Below are 19,990 nucleotides of genomic sequence, written 5' to 3'. Positions count from 1 at the left end.
TGGCATCTGGAAGTGGCACTGCTTTAAAAGCCTAAAACAAGTGGCATTGGTTTGGAAATTGGACTGCAGGTAGCAAAGAAAACTATTGTACACTGGTAATCTGGTGACCATTGCTATGATACAGCAAAACGTATGGCATATCTGTCATCTATGATGCCTTGAAATGTCATCATATGCTAACAGAGCCTGTAGCTCACAGAAACTAGCGTGTTTTGGCTTCTGCTTGCTGCTACTAGTAAAGTCCCACAAGAGAAATGCACTCAGGCAGTGAGTTGTAAACGGTGGTTTGAAAGAGGCAACCTTAGCAAGGGCTGTACCTGTGGTCCCAAACCTTTCTCAAGCACACCCAGTTCTGTAGACAGTGGAAGCCAGCCCAGTGGGCAGAATAGGGAAGTTCTCTTCACAGCCAAGCATATTTTTTCGGGCGACCTCAAGGCAGCCACCAACAGTTTGAGAGAAAACAGGAAGAACACCAAGTCCAGAGTATTCAAGCATAAAAATGGTGAGACGGTTGGCTGTGGTTACACAAATATGAAATATATCAGAAGCCTTGGGAGATTTTGAGGGTGTTACATTGGCAAAGAAACTACAAACCTGGTCAGCAAAGACTGGTTTGATCCCCCAGTTGTCCCTAGCCCCCCAAATCTGCACCAGCAGAAGGAGGACTGTGAAAGTTGTAACATCTGCAAGGACAGCGTGGTCTCAAGTGCAGCCACAGGGGATGTCGGGTGAGAAATAACTTCCCAGGAGGCAATGCCAGAGGCCACGAAGGAGAGTAGACAGTTTCCCAGCACTGGGGATGAGCTGCCCCAGAACTTACTCCACTGCGGGGAAGCAGCATTGCAATTCCTGTCCAACTAGATTCAGTGACTGTTAAAGATCAGGTAACTGCCAGGTGTTTGCCATTCTTTCCTGTTCTGAAGTTTATCCTGTTCCTCCTCCACTGTTATCTCAGGGAGGGGGAGGGCCAGATTACCTGCCTTTTGGTTCACAGGGCTCTAGACTCTGAGGATCCATCCACACCCAGGCCCTCAGAGATCCTGGGCTCTCAGCTGGAGCTGTGTCCGGATGGAACTCTGCCTTGCCTCCCTTTGAAGGGTGCTAAATGTGTTCTTTGTGAGGGGTGGCCAGGTGGTGGGCTCTGGCAGAACAACATCTATTCTCCCCTTCTTCTTCCTCTGCTAGTAATTCCTCACAATTTTAACAAAGTGCAGGATTATATTTCCCAGTTTCCTCTGCAGATAGCATGGCCATGTGACTAAGCGTGGCCAATGGGATCTGCCCAGCAATGTTATATGCAACCTTTAAGCGTGCCCTTAGGAGGAAAGGGCAGATTTTCCTTCTCCTACTGACTGGAATTATGATATGGTGGTGGGAGCTGGATCAGCCATTTGGACCCAATGGTGGAAGAGGCAGATTGAAAATAATAGAATCTCCTCCACTCCCCATCTCTGGACTGTTATGTGATAAAGAGAAATAAACTTCTATCTTGTTTAAGCCACTGACCCATTGACTAATGCATCTACTAATGCCATCTTACTAATGCATTTACATCGTGGGATCGGGGTAAGGTTAGAAATTACAAGTGTATATAATGCTGCTTCACATTTGTGCAGCACTGAATATCTACTAGACACTGCAAAACACATTGTGTGCAGGATCCCATGTAATCCCTCACAACCCTATGTGGTAAATTCTTTCATTATGATGATGCTGCAGGTCAGAAGATCAAGGCACGAAGGGATTAAGTAACTTGATCAAAATCTCAAAGCTAGTGAGATGAAGTCCAGGGTCAAACCCAGTGTTTCTAGACTAGCACCACACTCTCAGCCTCTAAGCTTAATGTAAATGAAGCACAGGCCTGGCATGTAATATATGCTCAGTAAGTGTTTACTATAATTATTACCTCGCCACCTGGTCCCAGTCTCCCTAGCCCTCCAGCTACAAGGTTCTGAAAGCAGGCAGGCTGGAGGGTGGGGTGGGAGCTCTGACTCTCCAGTAGTCATCTCATGGTGGCATCAAGGTTGGGATGGAGGAGGGCTCAGCTGGGGCAGACACCAGTGCTGCACAACACTAAAATCATAGTGATTTTCCAGTTGTAAAAAAGGAGCTCCTACACCTGCTCTTGTGGCCAGCCCAGCCCCACCCATCCTCTTCAGCAGGGTGAATCAGCAGAAGGTACTGGCTTTTGCTGGGAAATAAATACTCTGGGTGTTAGAGTTTTGTCTCTGGTCATGGTATCATATTTCTTGAAACCCTACATCTCGGCTCTCTCTCAAAACTGGGTGTAATAAGGACACTGCCCTCTGACCCTAGGGGGAATTTGGCTGCCATCTCTGGATAGCTGATTTGTCTAGGACATGGGGTCGGGATCCTGTTTAAGTGTTATTTTTATATCAGGAGGAGTTAAGCAGCTTGAGGAAGCCAAGAGAGTAGCCTGGATGAGACCATTACCGATAAATCACAAATGGGGTCCCCTGTGCCAGAGTGGTTGGCAGGCTGTGAGAGCAGCCTTCATGCCAGTCACCCAGACTCCAGCTCCTGTCCTGTCTGTGTGACTAAAACCTAGCAGCATCTATGCCAGTGTCCTAAGGACCTGGACAGAACCAGCACCTTGTTACTGCAGTTTAGTCTGCCCCACAGGCCCCATTACTGAGCCTTTTTCTATCAGCTGTTGGAGATTGAAGTGGACAGATGATGCTTTTGTCTACCCAGGATCCATTTCACCCCTCTTTTGGCAACCCCCAAGTTTTCTTTCAGGGAACCACATTTCCTCTAATCTCAGAGCACCTGATTTTCAGAGGAGCTTAACCATGGATTCCAGGAAGTATACACCTGACTCAGACTTAGCCAATGAGCACATCAAATTCCCCTGACCACAGTGAGGGAGGTATTGACCGAATTAGCCCAATAGGGGTGAACCCTGGGACTTTTGCTGCCGATAATGGGAACTCTTTTCCACTGGGTTTGGAGCTGTGAGGATGTAAGTGTGGAGATTCTGCTACCATGCAGAGTGGAGCTGCTTGAGAATGAAGATAAAACAGAGGGCAAAAGAACCACAGTATGATGAGAAAGACCAGGTCCTCCGGACATTCACTGAGCCCCTGGATCAAACTGTACCTGAAGACCTTACACTGCGTTTTTTCTGTTACATTAACCAATAGAATCCTTTTTTGTTTAATGCAGTTTTTTTATAGTTCCTTTTTTAAAAATTTTATTTATTTATTTGTTTATTTAGGCTGCACTGGATCTTCATTGCGGCGCACAGGCTTCTCTAGTTGCGGCGCATGGGCTCTAGAGCGCACGGGCTCAGTAGTTGCAGCGCACAGGCTTAGTTGCGGTATGTGGGATTTTAGTTCCCTGACCAAGGGTCGAAACCGGGCCCCCTGCATTGGGAGCGTGGAGTCTTAACCACTGGACCACCAGGGAAGTCCCTGTTTAATGCAGTTTGAATTGAGTCTTCTCAATTTTCACCTACAGCTGAAAGAGCTCCCATACCAGAGTTAACAAAGAAACAAGACCAAGACACTTGCAAAAGCTTCTGGGCATGATGTTCATTCATTGCATCTTCCCAAGAAAAAGTGCACATTTGAAAATACAATCAGGGTAATCAACAGGGTGTTGGGGGACAGGAGATAAAAAGATACTTTGATAAAATACAGTAAAAGAAGAATTGGAATGGGACAAAGTTAGTGAAGGAAGGCCTCCTAAAGAAGGTGAGTTTGGATATGGAAATAATAATCATGACAACAGCAACTATTTGCTGAACCCTAACTATGTACTAGGCACCAGATTAAGCAGTTTACATATGTGGTCGTATAATATTTTGAAATAATCCAAATTGAGGGGTACTTCTTTCTACTCTCTAGCCCTTTTCTCATTCAAGTTAGAGTTTCCTTGTTCATGGTCTCAAGGAAGAAATGATACAATGTAAAGAAGAGCTCTTCTGGCTTTTGAGTGTCAAAAGTGAGGCCTTTGGGGAGGAAAGGTAATACCTTTGGCTTAAAGAAAAGATTTGAGAGCTTTGGCAGGCTAGGTTATTCAGAAAACATATTCCACTAAAAACAATTTAAAATGGTGAATAAGATATAAAGAGCCTCTTCTTAAAAGCACTGAAAAGACAAGACAGTAAAGACTAGGCCCAAGTGAAAGGAAAGTAGGCACACAGTGAAGTTAGTGAGAAAAGAAGTGGCTTTGCTCTAGGGTATCTGCCAATTCTAGCAAGAGCCATGTGGGATTATGGAGGCCAAGGACCCATACAAGTTGGGAGTACGATAGGAGATCCCATCTATAAAAAACTGGTATCTCAAAGGACCACATCCTCGGAGTAAATATAATCCAGAAGCACACTAACTCTTACATAGATTTACAGTCAACTCTTTCCTCATCTGAATGGTTCAGAGAGTGTCAAAGTTTGAACTTGGTTTAAAGTGGTAAGGTCAGTAATCACCCCAGGGCCTGGCAGAAGCAAACAACAAATGTTCCCTGGAAAAATGTTATCTCTTCCAAAGCCACAAATTATTCCAACAACATCCAACACATAGTTGAAAATAATTAGATACACAAGGAAACGAGGAACTGTGAACAAGAGCCAGCAGAAAATACACGTAGCAGGAATAAACCCATAAGAATTTCAGAAACTGGAATTATCAGACACTTTATTTATAACAAATGCTTCTTATGTTTAATAAAATAGGAGACAAGTTTGAAAAGGCATGGAGCAAATGGGAAACTATAAAAAGCAGCAGAACACATTTTTTAAAAAAGCAAATAGAACTTCTAGAAATGAATGAAAAATACAGAAGTGAAAGGAAAAACTTAATAAATGAATTTAACAACAGATGAAACACAGCTGAAGAGAAAACTGAATGTTAGGTTAGAAGTTACCCAGAGTGTAATACAGAAAGTTTAAAAATATGCAAAAATACGTATGAAAGAGAATGAGAGACGTGGAGGTTAAGCAGAAAAGCCTAAAACATATTTAAATGGAGTCTCAGAAGGAGAGTAGAGAGAGAATGGGGTAGAAGTGCTATCTGAAGAGATTAGTTGATATTTTCTGGAACTGATAAACAATAACAATCCCTAGATTCGAAAAGCCTGTGAATCCCCAGGAGGATAAATGAAAGAAACCCACATATAGAAACATCCCAGTGAATTGCAGAAAACCAAAGAGAAAAAAATTGAAAGTAACAGAAAAAAAGATCACTTTCAAAGAAATGACAGTCTAATAGCTGACTTCTCAGTAGATAATGGAAACCCAGAACTTAGTAGAGCATCTTCAGAGTGCTGAAAGAAAGTAACTTCCAACTTATAATTTTACACACAGAGAAAATTTATAAGGAAGATAAAAATTTTTATTTTATGACAAACAAAAACAGAGTTCACCTCAGTAAAGGAAATTTTCTAAAGAATATGCTTCAGAAAGAAAGTGATTCTACAAGTTAGATCTGAGAACTAAAAGGAATAAACAGCAAGGAAAGTGGTAAAAATGTAGATGAATCTAAATGAATCATAACTGCAAAAAAAAAAAAAAAACCTTCAGAATTATAATGTCCTGTGAGGTTAGAATTAAAATACTGCCAACCATAACATACAAACCAGGGGTGGTGAAAATGGAGTATTTAAAGTATTTGAAAATCCTTGTGTTATCTGGGAAGAGGAAAAATTTTGATTAACTTTAGATTTTGATATTTTAATCATGCATGTTGCAATGTCTAGAAAAAGCCCTAAAAGAATAGAAACAGGGGCTTCCCTGGTGGCGTAGTGGTTGAGAATCTGCCTGCCAATGCAGGCGACATGGGTTCGAGCCCTGGTCTGGGAAGATCCCACATGCCGCAGAGCAACTAGGCCCGTGAGCCACAATTACTGAGCCTGCGCGTCTGGAGCCTGTGCTCCGCAACAAGAGAGACCGCGATAGTGAGAGGCCCGCGCACCGCGATGAAGAGTGGCCCCCACTTGCCGCAACTGGAGAAAGCCCTCACATGAAACGAAGACCCAACACAGCCATAAATAAATAAATAAATAAATAAATTAAAAAAAAAAAGCATACAAAAGGATACATTTTTTTAAAAAAAGAATAGAAACACAGTAAATAAAAGAAGGAAGAAACGAGAGAGAAAGAAACAACAGAACAGATGGGACAAATAGAAAGCACAAAAGATTTCAGAGACTAAATATGAAATAGCGTGAGACATCTTTAGCCCCAAGAGGATATGAAGATCTCGTGGTCTGGCAGGAAGAGAAGAGTTAGATGGGAAGCAAGAGTGAGCAGATGTGAGTCCCTGAGGCGGGGGAGCCTGCCCCTGCCTCCTCCCCCCGGCTGGTTTGTTTGATATCTGAGAGCAGAGGTGGCCTCTGCCTTGATTCTTGGGTAAAATCCAAAGTAAAAAGTGTTATGTGGTGTGTGTGGGGAGATAGGCCCTTAGATCACTTTACAGTGTTTCCCCAAACCCAGCATGGTAAGGGAGCAGCATCCCTTGGATCCTAGCATCCAAGAGAATGCAGCAGGAGACCCGGCCTTTGAAAGTCCCATGACGTTTTGTGCGCCCAAGAGTGGAACAGAAGTGGAGAGAGAAAGAGAGGATGAGAATGAGGAACAGCACAATAGCAACCTGTATGGCCCAGCAACTAAGGACCGGATGGTGTGATGAATGCCTCAGTGGATGCCAGGTTGGACAGATGATGACTGAGAACCAAATACCTACTCTCACGCCCCAACCTCAGCCTTGCACAAGTACTCAGGAACTGAGACACAACCCCAGGGGAGTTGAGGAGACCCTGAATTCACTGAGATTAAATTCCTCAGAAGGCAGGCTGTATCAGTATCAGGCACAAGTAATAGAAAACTCAATTTGAATTGGTTTAAACAAGATGGAGATTTATTGGTTCACTTAACAGGGTGTCCAGGGGCAGGCTGGTCTTCCAGAGCCTCTTTGATCCAGTGGCTCTGATATACTTTCCCTTGATTGTCTTAGCTCTGCTTCCCTCCAGTGCCAGCATCAAGTTCTGAGGTGGCAGCAGCAGTTCTGGACTCCTTATCGATGCCCACCAATATCCAGAGGAAAAGAGACAATCTTTTCCTGTACTTTCTCTTCAGAGAAGGAAACACCTTCCAAAAGCCCTCGGCAAACTTCTCTTTGTATCTCATTAGCCCAAAATGAACCACATACTCATTCCAGAACCAATCCCTGTCACCAGGAAAGCACGTTTAAGACGAATCAGGGTTCATCCTTGACTGAGGTCAATTCTCCCAGTGGCATGGCTGCTACAAAATAAGGAGCAATGGAATGGGTATCGCAGAACGACCACAGCTACAGCCCTCCCCTTTAGTTGCCCAATAGTCACACACATCCTCTGTGCTACATTACACACAACTTCAGAAATGTCCATACCTAACAAAATGCACTCATGCCCTTCTAAGAAAGATACCACCCAAACTTCATCCCATTAGGTATCCAGGTGCAAACCCAGCATCTCTGGGGGATGTGCAGACCTCTCCATCAAGTCAGTTATGTGCACCTGGATTTAAAAGAAATCCAGGTGGGGGAATGAGGTGATAGCTTCTTGTTATGTGCGTTTGGAAAACTCTGAGCTTCCGCGTCCTTGGGTATTTATTGAGACTAATAATGGCTGCTATGCAGGCTGTGATGCCAATTTAAACTAAATAATGACAAAAATAAACCAATATGAGTTGTGTGTATTCATTTCTCATCTGCTGATCATAATAAATGTGCTGCCTTTGCAGCTGATATGCCAAAATCCTGGAGCTCAAAGTGACGCACTTTAATTAGCAAAAGACCTGGTATTTTCCCCTGGGATTAACCCCCACCCCACCCCACCCGCAACTCCTTCTTGGAGTCTGTTCCCTACACAGTCAGCTCTTTCGTGCTGGACTACAGTCCCACTGCCCTGCTGTCCTGTGCATTTGCCACCCTCTCCATTGGCTGAGCCCCCCCCACTGTCCACCCCACTGCCTGTGCCATTTCCTTACTCCTATGGCCACAGACCTCTGTGGCTTCTGTCTCTCTCTTTGGCCAACAGAAATTTTCCATCTGCTTCAGATCAGCTATTTCAAATGGGTTCCCATAGTCGAAATTCTGGCCCCTAGTAATACCCTTCATTCCCTTGTATCAGAGCCGTCTCCTTCCCAGAGTTTCAGGGTATAGAGTGCGGACTGAATTCTGGTCAAGTACAGCCTCACTTCCCACCTGGATTCACAGCATCCTCCAGCATCCCGGCCCTGCTGCCCAGTACAGCCTCCTCTACCAGATTTCTTTCACACACAGTGACTTTGCCTCCAGGCGCATTAGCTCGCTTGCTCTCCCCTAGACCCCCTTCCCAGTCTACCTTCATCAGGAAGTCCCAGCCCACCAGCTGCACGTTTATTCATTTATTTTTTTAATTAAAAAAATTAATTAATTATTTATTTGGCTGCAGTGGCTCTTAGTTGCGGCACACAGGATCTTCATTGTGGCATGTGGGATCTTTCTTTGCGGCACGCGGACTCAGTAGCTGCGGCGCGCAGGCTTCTCTCTAGTCGTGGTGTGCGGTCTCCAGAGCGCGTGGGCTCAGTAGTCGTGGCACACGGGCTTAGTTGCCCCGCGGCATGTGGGATCTTAGTCCTCTGCGTTGGAAGGCGGATTCTTAACCACTGGACCACCAGGGAAAATGTCAAGTTTTCTCCTGCAGAGCCCCTTGGTAGCATGCAAACTCCAGTGGACATCTGTCCTAAGCAGTCCTAGTTTACCTAGAGGCACAGGGGACATTTAAGGGGAGTCTGGGCCTCAACAGAATTTCTGTTCTGCCCAGCCAACAGTGTCACACTTCCTGTGTAATTTTCAGCAAATCACTTACATTCTTTGAGCCTTGATTTCTACATCCCTAAGATGGCTAAAGCAGTGCTGAGAGGGAAATTTATAATGCTAAATACTTACATTAGAAAAGTGGGGAGGAGGAAGGTAGGAAAGATATTTTTAGCAATACAGAAAGATATTCAGGACACATTGTTAAATGGAAAAAGCAAGATGCAGATGGTGTACATTGTATGCTAACTGCCTTTTTTTTTTTTTTTTTAAAGCACTTTTTTTTTTATAGCTACTTTATTTATTTATTTATTTATTTTTTATTTTTGGCTGTGTTGGGTCTTCGGTTCATGCGAGGGCTTTCTCTAGTTGAGGCAAGTGGGGGCCACTCTTCATCGCGGTGCGGGGACCGCTCTTCATCGCGGTGCGCGGGCCTTTCACTATCGCGGCCCCTCCCGTCGCGCGGCACAGGCTCCAGACGTACAGGCTCAGTAGTTGTGGCTCACGGGCCCAGCTGCTCCGTGGCATGTGGGATCTTCCCAGACCAGGGCTCGAACCCGTGTCCCCTGCATTAGCAGGCAGATTCTCAACCACTGCGCCACCAGGGAAGCCCCCTAACTGCCTTTTATATAAGAAAGGGAACTGGAATATACATTTTTATTTCTTGACTCTGCACAAAGAAACACTGGTAGGATACATGAAAAAATAAAAGTGGTTGCCCATGGGATTTGACAGGAGATGGGCTGGGGAATAGGGATGTAAGAAAGTGGGGTAGTTGGGAACTAGGTGGGAGGAAGATTTCCATGCGTATTTTGTAGTATTGCCCTGATTTTCTGAACCTTATAATGTGCTACCCATTCAAAAGAACAGAACATTTTTGCTTTTTTAAAATGTAAAGCATAAAGATAAAAGCAAACAAAGTCATAATCTCCCCGCCAGATAATCCCTGTTGACATTTAAAAAATAATAATATACACACATTGTTAGAAAATTCCAAAGCAGTGTGCAGAGGTATAAAATTGAGAAGTAAATCTCCATTTCCCATTGCCCCAAAGGTAGTGCCTGTTAAGAGTCTCTTGTGTTTCCTTCCAGAAATTTACCCGTTTATAGGATTTAACCGGGTGCACTGTGATTGTTCTTTCTTTTTCTTTCTTTCTTTCTTTTTTTTTTTTTGGCTGCTCACATGGCTTACAGGATCTTAGTTGCCCCACCAAGGACTGGGCCCACCCGCGCCCTCCCTGCCGCACCCCGCATCCCTGTCAGTGGGAGCACGGAGCCCTAACCACTGGACTGCCAGGGAATTCCCAGTTCTTATTTTCTTCATGAGCAGTATGTCTTGACCACATCAGTACATGCAGAGATCTTATATTTTATGGTAGTATTTGCTGTAATATAAGTAATTATTTCCCCATTAACATTTAGATTGTTTATAGCTTTTTAAAAAAAGCCATTACCAGTGATATACTAGTGAGCTGTCTTATTTAAACATCTTAAATTTTTAATTTTTATAATTTGAACTTAGATGAGGTAAAAATGATGCATTTGAGTCTTCTGTAGAACATGATAGTTTTCCATGATGCTACATTTCTTTTCCTCAAGTATTTAAAAATATCTGGGTGGGGGGACCGGTGCAGAGAGAGAGACAGAGAGAGACTAATTGTCAACACCCACCCATTAATGAAGCCTCCTAAGGGAAAGCAGTGCTGAATGCAATGCTGCTTTTGAACACAGACCAACCAGTTGGTCTCTAATTGCTATTAGCCCAGAGAGATAAAGTGCCCCGCCCAGAGCCAGGCTGGGACACCGCTCGCCCTGCACCCACACAGTGCTCTTTCTCCTGAGCAGCCTGTCCCTCCAGTCAGTCCCTTGGTTACCCCATCTCTGTTGGCAGCTGTCACTCTTCCTGTCCTACTGTGACTCTCTCCGCCCTTTACTGGGCGGTCTGGAGGTTGCCTCGAATCTGCTCCTTAGGGTCTGGGGCCCTCTGCTGGCATTGAGGATTCACCATAATCGTTAAAGCACCGCCCGACCTGCGCTGAATTTAGAGCTCGTTCATTCCCACCCCCAAAGTCATATGGGGAAACTGAGGCAGCAAGTGGGGAAGTGACTTGATCAAGAACACAAAGCAAATAAGCTCCTCGGACCGGAACTTGGGGCTTCTGACCCTTCTTCCGGCACTATTTTCAGCACACCATCGTTGGAAGGAACGAAGGAGATGTAGGAGATGGCAGACTGAACGCCCAGGCTGGGAAAGTCCAGCTTCCACACATATCCTCAGGAGCTCCCTGTCAGGCAGGGGAGCTCTGGATTGGAAGGACTGAATGTTGAGCTGGACTTTTACTCTGGGGCAGTGACCCTACCGCCCTTTCTGGGCTGCCTCATTTCTCCCATCAGAGCGTGGATGGGTTTAATGATGCCCTAGGCATGGGCTGTGCTTCCCCAAACACCGTCATTTGCAGCTTCCTTCACAGATTTTGCCATATCCATGCACCGCTCAGACTATAATTTGCTTAATACTTTTCTTTAAATTGTCTCATTTTAAACTTAAAAGTCTGAGTGAATGCATCACCTTCCCCTGGGTAATGACCCATAGATGCACCTAGTTCCCTAGGAACTGTCTTTCAGTCCTTGTTGTCTTCATTTGGGGCAAGAAGACTTGATCCTCACCCTGAATTCTTCACTTATAAAAACAACCATTACTAGGGAATGAGAATCTGGTATCTTTCAGATACTGACCTTGCTCTGAGTCTTCACTATGGTATTTAATCCTCATTACAGCTCTGTGGGAGTATCTATTATCCTCATGAGAGATCAAGGCATAGACAGCCTAGTTATTTGCCCAAGGTCTCACAGCTGGGAAATAGTTGAGCTGAATTTGATTACACTCTACTTCCAAAACCAATTGATGTAAACTTGCTTGTCTTTTGAAATTAAAAGTAAAATGATGCCAAGTGAAGAGGTAATGACCAGGGCAGCGTCTGTGCTATGGAGGGACTCACTGTGCAGGAGGAAGGCATACAATAGATGGCAGACATATGAGTACAGTAGGGTAGGTCATGCGTAATAGGCATGGGCAAAGTGCAACATCCCGGCATGTAGGAGTATAAGAAGATCAGAGAAGGTGTGGGCCATAAGTCCTGGGGGTGGCGGCAGAGCGGGGAGATGGAGCGGGTAAGAGAAGCATTCCAGGCCCTGCTTTTCTGATGCCATGGCGAATGTCATTGACACTACTGGGTACCCTGTGGCCCCTTCTGATCACTTACAGTTTGTCCAGTAACGTTTATCCATGGGAGACCTTCTTGATGGGGAGGCTCTGCCTGGGGCCTTCTCCTGGTGTAGTGCTGGGTCACTATGCGATAGGAAATCAGGGTGGGAGTAAGGGTGCATGCAGAAGCACAAGCTGGACTCATAGTTCTGCCGCTTGATGACTATGACCTTGGCCTCAGTTTCCTCATCTGCCAAATGTCCCATGGTTAACACAGAGATGTACCGTGTTTCCCCTTCCTGGAACAACTTGCTGCCCATCTATGGGGAGTGGGGTCAGCAGCCTCCAGCTGTCAGCTCCTTGAGGGTCAGCTGCAGAGAACCCAATTTCCCCTTCTAGGGGCTGCCCACACGTCTGATGACTGAGTGATGTAGGGGTGGAGTGGCCCAGCCATTTTAACCCAATGACGGACACTGTGGTGGGCAAAACTCCCTCCGGAGCTCAAGGCTCCAGTGTCGATGGAGGCTTTGTGGAGACTGCATCGCAGTTCCACTTCTGCCTCTGCCCAGTGCTGCCTGCATCTCGTCTCTTTCACAGTGGCTGATCCCAAATAAACCCTTTGCACCCCAGACTCCATCTCAGCATTTGTTTCTGGAGAATCCAATCTGTGACATATCCATTTTACACACCGAGGACAAAGGAGGCATGCCGACAGTTTTGATGAAATGAGGCTGGTTGTGAATCCAAATGTGAGACTTGTCCAGCTCATCAGGACCTACCTTCTGGCCAGTCCAAGAGTCATTTTTGGAGGAGGCACTGAAGGCAGCAGGAAGGTCAGGTAGCAGTGTTCGGTGATAGCCTCGCTGCGTGATCTGGCCCTCATAGAACCAGGGCAAATCATTTGAAGACATGAGGGCTGAGGGGCAATTGAAGGAGGCTTCTTGAGAGAGAATGGTGCTGAGGAAGATGGCCGGTATTTCTGGCACTGCATCACCTTAGTTAGTAGCTCCACAGACATATATTGAACACATATCACATGTGAGAGCTTGTGCTAGGAAGTGAAAAGTTTTGGAGAAAAGCCTTGGGGAATTTCTATGACTCTGACCGTCCGCAAGAGCTGTTCCCCAGCCCCATGAGCTCTGGACGTTTTTCTAATCAGTTCTCTCCTTATTTGATTTCTTTTCACTGAATAGCTGAAGACTCTATAATAAGAATGAGCTTCAGCCAAAGAGTAAATAACTAAGCAAAAAACTCAAAATGCTTCTTCACCATTGAATATCATCAACTACTTATAAGATTTAAAATCCTCTTCTGATCCCTCCAGCTGCACCCACTGTTTCTACTGCATAGTATTTATTATGAAAATAACATTTTGGGGGCTTCCCTAGTGGGGCAGTGGTTGAGAATCTGCCTGCCAATGCAGGGTACATGGGTTCGAGCCCTGGTCCAGGAAGATCCCACATGCCGCGGAGCAACTAGGCCCGTAAGCCACAACTACTGAGCCTGCGCGTCTGGAGCCTGTGTCCCGCAACAAGAGAGGCTGCGACGGTGAAAGCCCCGCACACCGCGATGAAGAGTGGCCCCCACTTGCCGCAACTAGAGAAAGCCCTCGCACAGAAACGAAGACCCAACACAGCCAAAAATAAATAAATAAATTAATTAATTAATTAAAAAAAATAACATTTTGGGTGCTCTTTTTGTCATTTGGCATTATTTTATAGAGACTGTTCTTTGTTTCAATACAATGAACGTATTTGTCATTTTAATGCCTGCACAATATTCTATTGTATGATCAGATCATACTTGGTTTAACTACACCCTATTGCTAGCTAAGTACCGCATAAGCTTCTAGATCTTCACTGACATAGAAAAATGTATAATTACATTTGCATGCATAGAGTATGTTCTTTTTTTCCTCTTAGGTAACTTACACTGGGTACCACCCCAGAGGTAAAATCATGCAAGGTATATGATCAGTTTTGTCAGCATGCCCTCTGGAAAGCATGGTCAAATTTATAGTGCCACCAGCAATACGCAAGGGTTTTCTCTACACCTTTGCCAGTTTTGAGTTTTACACCTTCTACACAACACCTTCTGTTGTTTACACCTTCTACACAACACCTTCTGTTGTTAATTTAACAGGTTGATGTTCTTCTTGGTTCTAATTTTTATTTTTTTCATAATTCTTTTTTTTTGTATTGGAGTATATTCGCTTTACAATGTTGTGTTAGTTTCTGCTGTACAACAAAGTGAATCAGCTGTATATATACATATATCCCCTCCCTCTTGGACCTCCCTCCCAATCCCCCCCCATCCCACCCATCTAGGTCATCACAGAGCACCGAGCTGAGCTCCCTGTGCTATACAGAGGTTCCCATTAGCTATCTATTTTACACATGGTAGTGTACATATGTCAATCCTAATTTTTAATTTGCATCTCTCTTATGGAGACCTTTCAGAAAGTATTTTTTTCTTAAGGAACAGTGTCCCATCTTGCCAGGAGATGGTGCTGTGACTCTGTGCTTAGGCTTCTTGAGACAGCCCGTGCTGTTAGTGATGGGCTGTGTAGATGCACCAGGAGAGGGGATGTTAAGAAATCCTCTGGTCCCCCCTGGAGCCCCAGTTTCCCACCTCAGTTCCGAAGACCTGGTTTTGTTGAGGAGATGACACCCCACCTGTCGAGTCTGCCTTGCCCCACCCCACAGAGTATCTATCACCCTCTTGAAGTTCAACAGAATCCAAGGTTATGAAGTGTCCACTGCAGGCCAGACATAGATCACACCCTCCCCCAAACTCTCAAGTGGAGGACAAAATCAGCTCTAAATGCTGTACTTCCTATAAAATAGCTGCAAAGTGCTCTGAGTGATTGGGAATTGGAAAGATTGCTTCCAACTACAGGTATTTGGGACCTTGGAGGACATGGGCACTGAGCTGGGCTAGCTGGGGCAGGAGGCAGCTGAGCAGAGCGTGGAGGGGCGGGAGTGGGGGCCAGGGATTGGGGGCCTGATCAAGAGCCACTGTGAGCCTGGAGCTCTGGTGGAGACCACCAGGAAGATGAGGCTGCGGAGACCCCCAAAGAGCCGAACTGTGGTGGGGCCTGAATGCCACGTCAAGAAGCATGGACTTGGTTTTGTAAGAGGTGTGCTCGTGGAAGTGTCACAGCAAGAAAATGGCGGGGTCATCCTCGTGCTTTGGCAAAAGTAGCCTGAGGTCTAGATGATTCGGTGGTTTTCCTCATGTGTTCTGTGGACACATCCTCCTCCTCATCTGACTGATTCTCAGAAGTGGTTGATATGATCGCCCACTGCCCATGCTCTCTTTCCTTGGCTTCTGTGAAAGCACAACGCTCCTTTCCCCCTCCTGGCTCTGTGGCCCCTCCTCAGTCTCCTTTGCAGCTTCTTCCCCTTCATCCAGCCATGAAACATGACTTCATGAAGGCTGCTCTCACTCTGCACTCTCCCCTAGGCGATCTCGGCCTGCTCTTGGCTTAATTACACCCTATCCCAGGATGACTCAGCCCCGGCCTCCCCTCTGAGCTCCAGACACATACATCCAACTGCCTCCTCGACAGTTCCTTATGAATGTTTCGAAAGCATCTTTAATTCACATCCCAAATTCCCCCACTGAACCTCGCCTAATGCTAGTCCTCTTCCAGCATTCCTTGACTGAGTGGACACACCACCATTCATCCTGTTGGGCCAGTTAAAATCCCAGAGGCATCTTTGCCACCTCCCTCTTCCTCACCCCATTTCCAACCTCTCCTCAAGTCCATTGACCCTACTTCCTCCACAGTGGTCAGTGCTGTCTGCTTCTTTCCTCGCCTCTGCCATTGACGCAGGTGGAAGCTACAGAGGGTTTTCCAGGCCACTTAGAGCCACTGCAGAGTCTCTAACTGATCTTCCTCCTTCCACTCTGGCCCCTCTCCTACCTCCTCTTCACACTGTGGCCAGAGTCATCTTTTCGAAATGTAGAAGTGACCATGTCACTCACTGTCCTGGTGAAATATCCACTGCTTCTTACTGCTTTTTAAAAAACCATTTTATTAAGATAACATAGAAAAGAACATAGAACGAATGTACAGTTGAACACTCTTGAAAGCAACTGCCATGAAAGGAGGCAGAACCTTGCCAGCCATTTCACTCCATGTGCCCTCAAAAGAGAACAGCCCCCTTCCCCCACCCTCCTGCCTTCTCCAGATCCCTGCAGGGCTTTCAGAGGCTGTTCCCTCTGCTAGAAATGCTCTTCCCTCCCTGTATCTCCCAGTTAACCCCAACTTATTTTTGTATCTCACTTGGAGTATTCCCTCCTCAGAGGGGCCTTCTCCACCTTCCCTGACTAGATTAACCCTCCTGCTTGAGCCTCTCACTGTGTGCTCCCTTCTCCTCTGCAGCACAGGTCAAGGTTGTGATTTTTCCACTTGTCTGTGAGGTGATATGATTAATGACCATCAGCTCGACGAGGGTGAGGGTTATGTTTGCTTTTGCTTACCGTTGTCTCTCCGCTGTCTAGCTGGGTGCCTGGCACATAGTATGTGTTTGATTAAAAAATTGCTGACTGCTGTCCAGGGAGAGATAGCCAGCAGACACCACCACAATTAGGAGAGAGTCTGGGTCTGGAGACCCGGATGGAGGAGGCCTGATTCCCTGAGAGGTGAGGGCTGAAACAGTGGGGATAGGTGGTGTGACCTGGAGAAGAATGATGCAGTGAGAAGAGAATGGAGACTTGTCTCCAGAATCCCCAAGGCCATGCCAGGGTTCTTCCAATGCAGGAGTCAGGCCTGGACAGGGATGGCTGGAGAGGCTCCTGGGCCCAACCACTCCCGCTCAGGGCCACTGGGGCTGAGCTAAGTGGAAACAAATGTTCCCTGGCTTCCCCCCAGCCCAGTCCTGGTGGGCGAGCAGCAGCCCCTCCTTCTCAGCCCCTGCTCCCCCCTCCCCCTCTTTCCAGCTCCCCTGGGTTCTTTTTCCCTGACTGATGGGGTGATGGGAAGGCTGGGTGCGTGGATAGGGGTGAGAGATGTGGAAGATGTGAGGCCAGTGGGCTCTGTGGGGAACCAGGTCCTGGGGTGGGGGGGTTCCCTTGGGTAAAGACCCAGAGGGAGTCTCAGGGAAACCTGACGTGCAAGACAGGGAAAGACTGGTTAAAGCTGGGAACTGGGCATTTGAGTTCCCACTCTGGGCTGGAAAGGCACATTCTCATGATTTCAGGTGGGCTTCGAAAAGCTGGAGTAGAGCATCTGGGATTCAGAAGGGTGAGGAAAGTGATTCTCTCTTTTTTCTATCTTTTTTCTTCCCTCTGTCTCTCTAGAGGGCTGGCCTTTTCTCTCTCTGTTCTCCTGGGACCCAGAGACCTAGTGCCCTGAGGAATTCTCAAGTCCAGTCACCACCCTGAAGGAATGAGAGTTAGGTCCCATTGCTAGGGAAGGAGGGAGGGAGGATGGTAGGGAGGGACAGAGAGAGGGAGGTGATTGGGAGGGGAAGGGTCACAGGCCCAAATTCCTGGGCTCCTGCAGCTTCAGTCATTCTGAGAAACAAAGAAACAGAGAAAGTGATTTAGAGACAGACACAAATAGAGACCGAATTATGGAGATGGGAGAGACGTGAAAAGACACACAGAAAGACAGTGAGAGAATCCGACAGACAGAGGGCTCTGCTTTCCCCTGCAGCGATTCTGATGTTATCTGTCTCCAGCTGCCTCTCTCCCTCTCCACAGTCCCCACCTCTGCCCCTCCTTCCTCTCCAACCCCACAGTCAGACACCCCTGTCTCTCCTTCCCCACCTCTCTTTTGCGACGAGGCCTAGACCTAAGGCAGAGAGATGGGGGAAGAGGTGGAGGGGGCCCAGAGGACAGAGAGAGAGAGGGATCAGAGTGGCACCACCCCATTCATGCTGCAGAGGTGGTGTGTGTGTGTGCATTTGTGTGTGCATGTGATCTCCAGGGAAGCAGGCATGTGTCTCAGCTTGAGCCAGCCCACCTGTGTGTCCATCCATACCTGTGGGTGAAAGTTACCCAGCATTGTCTAGGAGAGGTGAGGGAGTCCTGTGGTTTCTGTGGGGTATCTGGAAGCCTGTGCCCAGCTGTGGGTGTATATGAGTGTGCATGCGTGTGCATGCATCCTGATCTGTCTTTGTGTGCCTCTGGCTCCGTCTCCTAGTTTCCCAGCCCTGCTCCGTGGAGGGTCTTCTAAAGTGACAGTGATGGACTGAAGCCTCAGGAACATCTGAACTCATCTCTCTGAAGGTTTGAGGGCTTAAGGGCAGAAGTCATTGCTCTAGTTCTGACCAGAGGCCAGCCAACCTCTCGATGGGGTGCAGAGAAGGCAGAAGGCAGTGGGCAGAGGCAAGGTTGCCCTTGGAACAGAGGCCCTGGGAATTGGGGCTTCAGGAGGTCTGCCCATCACAGACTGCCCCCCCTGCCCCAGTGCTTCTGCAGGCACTACTGGGCTGACTCTGGAATGGGATTCTGGGGTGCATTGGTGGGGGGAGCACGAGGGCTTGGGGAGTCCAGAGATGGCCAAATATTCTACAAGGTCTGGCCAGAGAGAGTACTGCCGGAGGGGTGGGGCCTTCTGCGTGTGTTTGTAGGAAAGGTGGGGGGTGGGGGCAGAAAGGCTGCCTGCGGGGGAGAAGGCTTCTTGGCAAGCGCCCCAGTTTCCTGAGCTGATCCCTGCTCCCTGCCACTGCTCCCAATTCTGTTGTTTCAATAACATCATTTTTATCCACCCCACAGAGAGACCGTGTCTTAGGGGGGGAGGGGAGGGGCAGGGCTAGGGCATGAGGGGGTGGTAATGGAGAGAGGCTGGGGTCTGGAGGCAGCAGGGACTAGATTTGGGGCGATCCCTCCTCAGGCAGAGGCAGGGCGGTCCCAGAGCCCTGGTCCCCTGATGACAAAGACAAATACATTAAAATTCTTGCCTCGGAGAAGAATGCAGGATAGGGAGAGCATTTCATAATCTGCAATAACAGTAGCAGGGTGGGGGCGGGGGACCGGGGGGGACAGGGGGTTCAGAACCCAGGCAGTGGTCCCCAGGGGTTTGGTCGTTGGCCACCTGCAGCCTCCAGGGACCCCCAGAGCCCTCCAGCCGCCTGTTCAGCACCATCTGGCCTGAGTGTGTGCCCAACCTGGACATGTCATTGAGTGTGCAGGGTCTGGAGTTGGCACTGCCCTGCAGCAACAGCAACTGTGTATAAAATTAAGAGGTGCAGGGGCTGTGTGTGGCATCTGGATGCTCTTAAAGGCTAAAATGGGAGCGGCTGCACTTGATGCCCCCCTGGCTATCTCCCTCAGCCACTAGCCCCCTTCTCTAGAACGCTCCAGCACCCTGACCAGAACTCTCAGTACCCAGCACAAGGAATTAGATTGACTCAACCTGGACACCAGGGCCCTGGGGTGGGGCTCCCAGCAAACCCAGGGGCTTCCCTATGTGCCTAGGCCAATGTTTCTCCATTTCCTTTCTCTTCTCCACTTGCTCATCCTTCCTTTCCCAGATCTGCCTCCTCCCCTGGGATAGGCATCTGTGGTCTTTTATTGCATCCCCAGCCCATCTTGATCCACTTGTGCCCACACTCGGAATCTTGCCTTCTCTCTGCTCACCAGGGTGTTTCTCTTATTTCTTTTGGCAGTGGCCTCATTCCCCAAGTTCAGGTGCTCCCCCCCCACCTCCCATTCCAGAAGACCAGGAGCTTTCCTCTAGGTGCCTGAAGTTTCTGCCACACGGGCTTGAGGTCCTCTGTCTGTCCTCTCCAGCCAGGAGCAGCCTTACAGCTTGATGGTTGCTCTGGATAGTGATGGTAGGGAGACTGGCCTTTGCTGTGGAATGTCCTGCACCACCTGTCCCTCGGCACCCCTGGGGCACACGGGGCCAGAGGGAGGAGCAGGGACTACAGCTCCCTGCTAGTCCGCTTGGTGTGATGAATGGAGCTGTCCTTCCTCCCCACGGGGCCTTTGATCTCCCCCCGTGGGGAGGGGGCCAGGGGCATCAAAG

General features: G+C 47.5%; 1 long non-coding RNA gene across 1 annotated transcript; it reads right to left on the bottom strand.

The window, feature by feature from the left end:
• Positions 1-6,055: 6,055 nt before the first annotated feature.
• On the bottom strand, positions 6,056-18,914 carry LOC309631035. Its single transcript, XR_014246028.1, has 3 exons — positions 14,123-18,914; positions 9,424-14,086; positions 6,056-9,054 (listed from the first exon to the last, which is right to left on the bottom strand). It is a non-coding gene; the product is annotated as an uncharacterized lncRNA (long non-coding RNA).
• Positions 18,915-19,990: the final 1,076 nt, after the last annotated feature.

The sequence above is a fragment of the Balaenoptera borealis genome (assembly GCF_965194805.1).
Source record: "Balaenoptera borealis genome assembly, chromosome: 6".
NCBI lineage: Eukaryota > Metazoa > Chordata > Mammalia > Artiodactyla > Balaenopteridae > Balaenoptera > Balaenoptera borealis.
Note: the sequence above shows the minus strand (reverse complement) of the source record. Positions and strands in the feature narration are given on the sequence as shown.